Source organism: Callospermophilus lateralis, chromosome 7 (genome assembly GCF_048772815.1).
Source record: "Callospermophilus lateralis isolate mCalLat2 chromosome 7, mCalLat2.hap1, whole genome shotgun sequence".
In the NCBI taxonomy this organism is placed as follows: domain Eukaryota; kingdom Metazoa; phylum Chordata; class Mammalia; order Rodentia; family Sciuridae; genus Callospermophilus; species Callospermophilus lateralis.
Window position 1 is genome coordinate 112,263,818 of NC_135311.1, and position 10,728 is coordinate 112,274,545.

The following is a 10,728-nucleotide window of genomic DNA, read 5'->3' on the forward strand; positions in this document are numbered from 1 at the left end:
GCATAATTCACATAAAGGCTTTTGTACAGATTGTAAAACGGTCCTGCCGAGAGGCTACACTATTCACCCCGCAGTAGCGAGGTCAGCGCTCACTTCCCTGCACCTTACCAACATCTGGCGTTTTCCCTATTATTGTTTTGACCAATTCTTTAGAGAGGAAAAACCAGAATCTCCTTTTCATTTGTACTTTGGGACTTCTAATGTTTTCATAAGGTTTTTGTATTTCTTCAGTGAACTACGTTAATCATCCTTTGCCCGTTTTGTCCACTGGTCAGTTCCTCTTATTGTTAGGGATTTAGCTGGACTTGAAAGGGCTGCTGCAGATGGGAGCCCACGGGGCAGTTTCCTCCCCACCCTTCTGACCCTCCTCCTCCCACTTTCCCATCCTCCAGAGCTTTCCTTTGCTCTCCAGGGAACCTTTGTCATTCAAACTGGCCCCTGCTTCCCAGGGCCCTGGGAAAGACTTCTCTCACTGCCCTCTCCACCTTTTGCTACCTTCCCTCCTAAGACACACATTCTTGAGTCTCTCCCCACCTCTCCCCACGCCCTGCACATCCTCCCTCGAAATTCTTCAAGGAGGCCCAAAGCCACAGACCCAGACGGACCTAGCCCTGGAGTTGGAATCCCTTCCTGCCCTGCCCTGGCCTGAAAGGGGGAGGGAGCATGGAGATGGAGAGAGTTCAGAGGAGCAACTGTCAGGGGAAGGCCTGGGAGAGAAAGGCTAATCTGTGGTTTAAGAACCTGTTTCTGATGTCTTTTGATGTTTGATGTCCTTCTAGAAAGGAGATCTAATCCCAGGACAGCCACCTGCAGGCTGTCACCTTGCAGTGAGGGGGAAATACTTTATATATAAAGTATCTCACACAAAATGTAAGGTGCACAGGTAGCTACAAAGCCCCAAGGATCAGGCCTGGCTTCTCCAGGAGGGATGGGCCTTGGAAAGGCCAGGCTTGCACTTGTGGCAGAGGAATAGCTTGGGCAAAGCTGGGAGGTCAGAGGTCCTGGTATAGTGCAGCTGGGGATGGTCATAAGAAAGAAGGGTCTAAGGGCACAAAAGGGCATGGGGTCAATGCCTGGTACTGAAAGGGAAGCTCGGGCATCAGTTTAGGCAGTGGACAGGACTACACTCTCGACGCCTTGTTTCAATTTCTGTCTCCAACTTGACTCAATCACCCACTGAAGACATTTGCAGGAAGATCCAGCCTGTACAGTTTGCTGGCCTCGTCCTGAATTTTGTGGAGAGACAAGCCTGGACCAGAGCTATAAGAGCAGAGGGCACCCCCAAAGAAAAGAGTAACGAAAACTGGAGTCACGAGGCTTCCCCGAAGCAGCCTTTGAGCTGGGCCTCGGGGGTGCGAGCTTATCAGATGATGGCGGTTGGGGAAAGCAGCATTGCTGCCAAGGGTCGCCCGAACCCAGTGGAAAGTAGAGTTTGGCTCCTTCGAAGGTGAAGGAGCAATCCAGGAGGCTAGTGTGCAGGGGAAGGGGCTGGATGAAGCCTGCGCGGGGCGCCAGGACGCGGACCCCAAAACCCAAGCTGGGCGAAGCGCACCAGGGCGGTTTCTCAGAGACCGGTGCAGGCCTCGGCAGCCCCCAGGCGGGGCGGGTGGGGAGGGGACGGGGAAGGGGACCAGGGCCCCGCGCCCCCAGCCCCCGCCCGCCCTGCCCCGCCCCCGCAGCCCGCTGCACGTAGCGCTCGTAGGCTCTGCGCGCCGGGGCAGGTAACAAAGCGGCCAGTGTGGGCCGGGCGCCGGGGCGGGTCCTGCCCGCAACCTGCCGGGTGAGGGCCGGGGGCCCGAGGGGGAGGCGAGCAGGGGGCGGGGCGGGGGTTGCCAGGCGAGACCTGCCGCGCCCGGCCTCTATCCGCCACCCCAGCAAGGCGCCAAAGTCCCTGTCTTAGAGACGCGATGGCCGAGTCCCAACACAGAAAGGACCCGGCCCCGGATCGCGTCGGGGGTGGCGAAATGCGCAGCTCTGAGTTACGAGGGCGAAGGAGGGCTGTGCCCCTACTTATCCCGTCGGCACCCCCTACTCCCAGAGTGAGGGCGGGGACGGTGCCCCAGGCCTCTGAGTGGAATTCGATCTATGTGAACATTCAGTTGCACAGGTCTGGGCTCCGGAATGTCTTATCTAGGAGTCTACCTGGATGGACTGGTTCCCAGCGAGCGGCTGTTTAAGTGTTTCCTATCAAAGGAAGCTGGAAGGGAGGCCATGATGAGGTTGGGGGCAACCAAAGCCTTCTTAAGCCCCACCATAGTGACGCCACCACCTGTCCCCAAGCCCTCAGGATGCATTCTTAGCTGTTTACAATCCCTCAAACACACGATATCCATCCACCTGTGCAGGTGTCTGCATAAACCCACAGGCTGTGTCCACTCCTGACCTCACGCACATGGGTCGGCTGGTGCTCCCTGCCAGCTACCCAAGAGATCCTGACTGTCAAGGAGTGCTGGAGAGTGAACTCTAGAATGGTCCTTTGAAACCATTCATCCCCTTTCTTCTCCCAACCGCACTCCTTGGGCCTGGGCCCTTTGTCCTCTGCCCAGGGCAAGCCTGGAGCAGATGGAGGAGGAGAACAAAGGCACTTTGGGAGGGAACGTCCTTTGATTGGGAGCGGTTGCCCTCCCTCAGGGCCCCCCAGCCCAGCCCATGGCAGAGGGAACTCCCATCCCCCACCAAAGCTGCCAAATGCAGCTGAGGACCACCCAGGGTAGGTTTGTAGTCCACAGGAGAACATGGAGCTGAGAGGCAGTTTCCAGCCCCAGCTGGAGCAGGGTGGCGTGGAGAAGACCTAGGTGTCTGTAGCTGCCTCTATGTCCTATCAGTGCAATGGAGTACCTAGCAGGCTGATGGCTGTGATATGCCCCTTCCCCAATTTCGATTCTTTTGGACTATTTTGGAGCTTATCAGCAGATTTGAGAAGGGGGCAGTGCCCACACTCTGTCCCCTACAGAGTGTATCCTTATAGCCTAGCCTAGAGCCCCCATTTCTGGAAAGGGAGCCTTGAGAACTGCACAGAGAAGCTCTGAAGTGACACATAGCCTGGAACAGTCTCTAGGTCAGTTAGAAAGAATTGAGAATAGGTGTTGGGGGTGCCCAAGTCACTGAGCAAGTCACACACAGATGCAGTCAAGAGGTTGCAGCCCTAGGAGCTCAGGGCTCAAGACCAGTGTTCAGAGAGGGAGGGAAGCTCCCCCACACACACAGGGTTGAGAAAGAACAAGAATAGATGTATAAGAGGATGAGTGAATAAATGTGCATGGCCAATAATTCATTTGGATAGGAAACCCCTCTGCATGCTCAGGCTGGGACCTGTTGCAGATTATCACTGCTTGAACCCTGGTGAGATCAGGCTGCAGCTCCCTAGGAGCCAAGGAATCCTCAGATTCAGCGCCAAGCCCAAGGCCACAACCACAGGTGTCCAAACTCTGCTTGCTGAGCATCTAGTTAGGGTGTTGATGTGTCCATCTCCCCACCAGATTGAGAACTCTTCACAGGTGTCTTCTGCGCCAGGCTTATATTCCTTCCCAGGTCCTCTATCCCATAGACCCTACAGTATAGGGCCAACTGTGCAAAAGCACAAAAGCCTGGATTGAAGTCAGACCTGGCCACCTTCTGGCTATGTGTCTTTGGATTGTCATTTCTCTCTTTCTCTCTCTGAGACTTAGTTTCTTATCTGTAAAACAGACAGAAATACCTTCTCTTTATAGAATTGGGGTCAAAGGCAGCACTGCCCCTTCTTCTCAGATCCCTCCCAGCACCCAGGGTTCTTTGTTCATCCTGTACACACTCTTCCCTACTTCTCCCTTCATATCTGCCCTATATCTGCACTAGTAGCTCCCCAAGAGCAGGGGCTGGTCTCCCTCATATCTCATGCCCACTATTGCCGAGCATTGTCCAATACATGGTCAAGCTTGTGGTGGTAGAAGTCAATATTTGTTGGATGGTAAATGATCAGTGAAAACATTTTGTTAATCAGAGAGGGCTATGCATAGATGAGGGCTTTGGTCATTATGCCAATATTTTAAATCACAGTGGGGGGAAAAAGTGGTGGGGACTGGGGATGCAGCTCAGTGGTAGAGCAGTTGCCTAGCACACATGAGGCCCTGGGTGCCACTGCCAGCACCACACACACACACACACACACACAAAAAAAAAAAAAAAAAATCACAGAGGATTAGGACTTGAACATTATCTTACAGGCTCACTGAAGATAAGGAAAGTGAGGTCCAGATGTAAACAGAGGGCCAGAGATCACACATGCAGGCTATCCTGCTTGAACCTCAACAGAAGTCTCCTAATTCCCAGGGGAGAAGGGGCTCCTCATACTGCTTCCCCAGGTCATTCTTATCTGACCCTCCCTCCTTCCCCACATGGCCCTAGTCAGTGCAGGTCAGCACTGGATCCCTGTCTTCCAAGAACCACGAATGCACAGGGGGTTCCCAAGGGCCGAAGACAGGGTGGTACCCTAGAGAGGCATTCTGAGCGTGCACAGCCCGGAAGATGTGAAGGGTACAGGTAATGGCAGCAGTGCACGCAGGGCAGAGCCACAGACTTCACTGTGGATTTCCCAGCAGAGCTGAGGGAGTGGAATCAGTATGGAGTTTAGAGCCAGACTAACCGAGCCCTTAATTCTGACTCTGACACACATTAGCCAGTTGTTATGCAAGTTAGTTACCTCATCTGTGAGCCTCAGTTTCCTTACCTATCATCTAGGAATACTAATCCCCACCTGACAGACTAGTTGAGATGATTCAATGAGAACCTAAGCAAAATTTCCTGGATTCAGAGTAGAAGGACCATACTTGTGCCCCCCACCCCCAGTCTCTGTTTCTCTCTGCCTCTATATTTCCCTCTCTCTCCTCCCACCTCAATTCTAGGTTCCCCTCTATTCCCAAGACAAAATGAGGGGAAAAAAATCCTGATCTGCTGTCCTTCCTCCACAGTCTGGAGGTTGTTGTAAGTGGGTAGTGGTATGGGGTAGTGAGATCTTGGGGTAGTAAGGAACCTGTGAGTATTAACCTGAAATGGCAAAAGATGGGATTAAGTTAAAGTTCTTGAGGAGGGGAGCTTTTCCTGGATTGTCCACATAGGCAGTAAATGCCATCACAAGTATCCTTATGAGAGAGATGAGAGGGACAGATAGAGAATATAAAACAAACATATGCAGAGAAAGAGATGTTAAGATAGAGCAAGAGATTAGAGTGATGTGGCCACAAGCCAAGAAACATATGTAGTCACCAGAAACTGAAAAAGGCCAACAACAGATTCTTCCCCAGAGTCTTGGAAGGGAATGTAACTCTGCTAACACTTGTATTTAGACTTCTGGCTTCTGGGACAGTGAAAGAATACATATTTGCTGTTTTAAGCCTCCAAGTTTGTGATTACTTATTACAGCAGCTATAGGACACTAATACAGGCCTATTGGTTCTGGCTCCAATTGGCCATTCCTTTGTCTCTATACCATTCATCTCCTAGCCAATCCTGGACCTAGGCCACACTAAGCCCTGAGGCCTGATCATGTTGAGGTCAGATGCCCATGTAGGGATAAAGGAAATTTTTCCCTTATCTCTGGAAGGTTTGCTGTAATAAACTTACAGAGTAAATAGGAGAAAAAGCATACATATTTATTAACATGCAAAAGTGGAAAAGTCACACATGGAAGAAACCACAGGAGTGTGATTCCTACTAATTCAACATGATTCAAAAACTTACATAAAAAGTCCCCTTTTCCTATAAGGGAGGAGAGGATAGGGTGTGGAGCCCGTTTTTAGGGGAATAGTAAATAGTTTAGGGGGATTTAATGGACTTGGAGAACACACAATTGTCTGGAACAAAGTTTGCTGGGCCTGAAGAACAGACAATGAATTGTAAGTGATTCTCTTTGGGAACAAAATAGATGACACTTGTGTGTGACCAAAGTCTGTCCAGAGTATTGACAGACTTCAATGTATATTCCTGCGATATGAGGTTAGCCTTCTCCTGTTAATGCAGACTGAAAGCCATTGTGTTCCTCTTTTGAGGGATCCGTCAGATAGCCAATCAAACTTGCAGAAAGCCTCTCCTGGAGCCGGCATGGGGAGAAACGGGGAAAGGTAAAAGGGACCTTGATTTAGGGGTAGATTCTAAGGCCTCTCAGCATGCCAAAGTCCTGGTCTTTGGGGTATTGTTTTCTGAGCCCATTTCTGCTTCCCACGGGCTAGTCTGAATCATAGTTACCTGGGCCCTGCCTGCCTTCGCCAGACTGCAGATACAGTTTCTCTGCCCCACAGACTCCACTGGGAATGGGAACAGGGCATGTCTACTGGGGCCAAGTACCGGTGAGCTGGGTGAAAACACAGGAAAATTAGGAGGCCTAAATTTCGCCTCTACATTAACTCATTACATTAACTCAGCCAAGTCACTTAGCCTCTCTGGTTCAAGTCATCTCACCTGCCAAATACTCAGGTTGGAGTGCATAATTTTCCTGGGCCCTTTTGATTCTGACTACAAGTGAGCAGGGGAAGGGGTGGGAGGGTTTAGGAGGCAGGAGGGAAACAATCAATGCCAAGGAGCAAATATGTTCAATCCTATGAATGAATGGAGTTTGAATTTCTCTCACAGATGCGACTGGAAGTAGTTGCAGGTAACAGCAGGGCCTGCCCCGTCCTATTGCTCTCAAGGGAGATGCTCTGTCCATAACCCTCACTACTCAAGCGAGCACATTCAGACCATGGAAACTTGTCCTCTGCTCTAGTTTGAATATTTGCGTCCAGACATCATATGTTGAGAACCCAATCCCTGGGTGGTAGGATTAGGTGGCTCTTTGGGAGGTGAGTAGGTCATGAGGGCATGACTGGGATATATGCCCTTATAAAGGAGGCCCCAGGGCCTGGGGTTGTGGCTCAGCAGTAGAGCACTTGCCTAGTATGTGTGAGGCCCTAGGTTCGATCTTTAACACCACATATAAATAAATAAAATAAAAGTATTGTGTCTACCTACAAGATATATATATATATATATATATATATATATATATATATATATATATATATTTTTTTTTTTTTAAGAAGCCTCAGAATGCTAGCTAGTCCTTCTACTCTGTGAGGATACAGCAAAAAAGGTGCTATCTGTGACCCAGAAAGTAGGTCCCAATAGATACTGCATCTACCAGTGCCTTAACCTTGGACTTCCCAGCTTCCAGAACTATGAGAAATAAAAAATAAATTTCTGTTGTTTATGTCACTTAGTTCTAGCAGCCTAAACAGACGAAGACATACTCTATGGGCAAAATTAATCGGACAAAGAGGGACCTGACCCATGATCTGCCTGACCACCAATGACATGGAGGAAAAAGATGAACTGGGTCAGACCTGATTTTCACCCTTGGCAACTTGAATTGGGAAAATATGGTAGGAAAACAGAGGTAAAGATGTCGTGATCCAGAGAGATCTGAGCCTGTGCAAGCCAGTGGCTGAGTAAAGAAACTAAAGTGAGATAGTTGCCAAGGGAATGAGGTGAAGCAAATTTGGATGGTAGCCAGGGAGTTGTGTTGATGTTGGGCTGTGAATGTCTGTCCAGGTGCACTAGCTGCTGGCAGTCCTAAAGCTTCCCGAGCATTGGAAAAGAAAGGCCACAGACTTAACATCTGGTCAGAACTTTTAAAAGTGCCTTGGCAGGAAAGAAGAAGAATACTCACCAGCCAGGAGTTATGGATTATCTCATTAATTTTTTAATGTGTCAAAAATAGACTTCTAATAACTAGTAATAAATGAGACTGAGTTTAGCAAAGTCACAATAAATAAAGTCAATATCTTAAATTCAATGATATTTCTATATACTAAGATAAACAACTGGAAAAAAATTAATAAGCACTTTTTATTTCATATATATATGAAATTTTGGTACTGAAGATGAAGCACTTTACCACTGAGTTGCTTCCCCAGTCCTTTTTATATTCTATTTGATGACAGGGTCTTGCTCATTTGCTAAGGCTGGCCTCAAACTTGCAATGCTCCTGCCTCAGCCTCCCACGTTGCTAGGATTACACTATGCCACTGCACCCGGCTTTAAAAATCACATAAAAACATTAAAATATTTAATGGTACATTTAACAAAATATATTGGAGATGTCTGTATTAGTTATCTATTGCTATATCATCAGTTATTCCAAATTTAGTGGTTTAAAACCAGCATGTATTACCTCAGTTTCCATAGACCAGGCATTCAGGAGCAGTTTAATGGGTGGTTCTGGCTCAGAGGCTCTCATGAGGTTATGATCCCCATGTTAGCCACAGTGCCAGGCATCACATCAGCCATGGACTCTCCATAAGTTTGCTTACCACATGGCTACCGATTCTCCCAGATAGGCTGCTGCCAAATATTCTAAACTACTGCCAGTCCTCCATATCTATTTGTTCTACATCCATGGAGTCAACCACTCACAGATCGAAAATATTCAGAAAATAAATTGCACTTCTACTGAGCATGTACAGACTTTTTTCTTGTCATTATTTCTAAACAATATAGCATAATATACTCACTCAGCATTTACACCGTTTTAGGTATTAGAAGTAAATCTAGAGATGACTTTAACTATACGGGAAGCTGCTCATTGGCTATATACAAATACTATATAACACCATTTTAAATAAGGGACTTGAGCATCTTGGATCAGGCTGTCCAAGGGGATCCAGGAAGCAGTCTCCGTGGATACAGAAAGACCACTGTAACCCAGGGTATTTTCCCACAAAAAAAACTAAAACAAAAACAAGAGCACAGGAGGGGAAAGGGGAAAATAATACAAGGGGAAGATATGAACTGCAGTAGAGGGGGTAGAGAGAGAAGAGGGGAGGGGAGGGGAGGGGAGGGGGATAGTAAAGGATAGGAAAGGCAGCAGAATACAACAGACACTAGTATGGCAATATATAAATCAATGGAAGTGTAACTGATGTTTCTGCAATCTGTATACGGGGTAAAAATGGGAGTTCATAACCCACTTGAATCAAAGTGTGAAATATGATATATCAAGAACTATGTAATGTTTTGAACAACCAACAATAAAAAAAAAGAAAAAAAAAGAAAAAAAAAAAAAAACAAGAGCACAGCATCCCAGTTTTGCTGAGGTTGAGAAACCCTGGGCCAAGCAAAGACTTAGACTTAGGACACAAAAGTCACCATACATTTTTTTTTTTTAAAAAAATTGATAAATTAGACTTCATCAAAATGAAAGACTTAGTCTGGCACAATGGTGCACACCTATAATCCCAGTGGCTTGAGAGGCTTAGACTGGAGGATTGCAAGTTAAAGGTCAGGGCTGAGGATGTGGCTCAGTGGTTAAGCGCCTCTGGTTTAATCCCCAGTACTAAAAAAAGAAAGAAAGAAAGAAATTATGTTCTTTGAAAGATATCATTTTTTAAAAAGACAAAAAGGTAAGCCATAGATGGGTGAAACATTTGTAAAATACATATCATTATATATTATATATTATAAAATCCAGAATATATCTCTTACAACTCAATAATAGAAAACAACCAATTTTTTAAATAAGTAAAATATTAGGACAGATACTTCACCAAAAAAATACAAATATGAATGGCCAATGAGTACATAAAAAGATTGTGTGTGTGTATGCACGCACATGCACATACACACGCGTGCGCGCGCGCACACACACACACACACACACACACACACACGGGGATTGAACCCAGGGGCATTCTACCACTGATCTACTTCCCCACCGTCCCACCACTCCACTATGTTTTAAATTTTGAGACAGGGTCTTGTTAAATTTCCCAGACTGGCCTGGAACTTGTGATCCTCCTGCCTCAGTGTCCTGAGATGTTGGATTTACAGGCATGCACCACCACACCTAGCCATAAAAAGATTCTTAACATCATTAGTCATTAGAAAATGTAAACTTCAAACACAATAAATACCAATATACATTCACTAGAATGGCCATAAATAAAAAAGTTCAGCTAGGAATAGAAAGCATACTTAAGCACTTTAAAGCAGAAAATTCTTTAAAATTTAAAGTTCTAAGACTATTCATTTGAAAAAGTTTACTGTATTAGTCCAATAAAATATTTAGGATCTATTTAGGGTTATAGCATTTGTTCACCATGAAGATTACCTATTAGAGATCTATAGAGGTGGTCAGAGAATTTGTGTAGGAAATAAAATCAATGAAGGGTCTTTTTGTCAGTTGGGATGTTTGATGTTTAGAACCCGAGACAGTAGGTCACAGACACACTACACATCTGCTGATTAGGGACTGAACTCCTCAACATTAGCGCCCCCTCCATCTAGACCTCACGAGGCCCATTGTTGGGAGGCTCTTCATAATACCTCTGGGATTTCACTCTCTGCCCCATGCAGATTCTTACATTAATGCCCCTCTGACTGAGTCAGCGTGAGTGGCTGGCCCTTTGTTTCTTGCCACTACAAGCTTTTCACTAGTTCATGACTAAGAGGTTAAGACTAGATTTAGGGTTATGATCACAGAAAATGTAATTCAACTTACTCCTAGAACCGTGTCTAACATATGTGTTGGTCAAATAAATGAATGAAAACTGGAGTAGGAAAAAGATTATTCCTTGGCTTCGGGTGGCTCAAACAATATCATAAAGAATAGGGAAGTGGCTCAGGTCAGCAACATATATATTAAAATTGGAACAACACAGAGATTAGCTACAGTCCCTGTGCAAGGGTAACACGCAAATTCATGAACCAGTCCATATTTTT

The 10,728-nt window shown here is 46.4% G+C and overlaps 1 non-coding gene across 1 annotated transcript; it reads left to right on the plus strand.

The window, feature by feature from the left end:
* The first annotated feature begins 10,622 nt into the window (after positions 1-10,622).
* LOC143405302 (U6 spliceosomal RNA) lies at positions 10,623-10,728 on the plus strand. Its single transcript, XR_013092021.1, has one exon. It is a non-coding gene; the product is annotated as a U6 spliceosomal RNA (small nuclear RNA).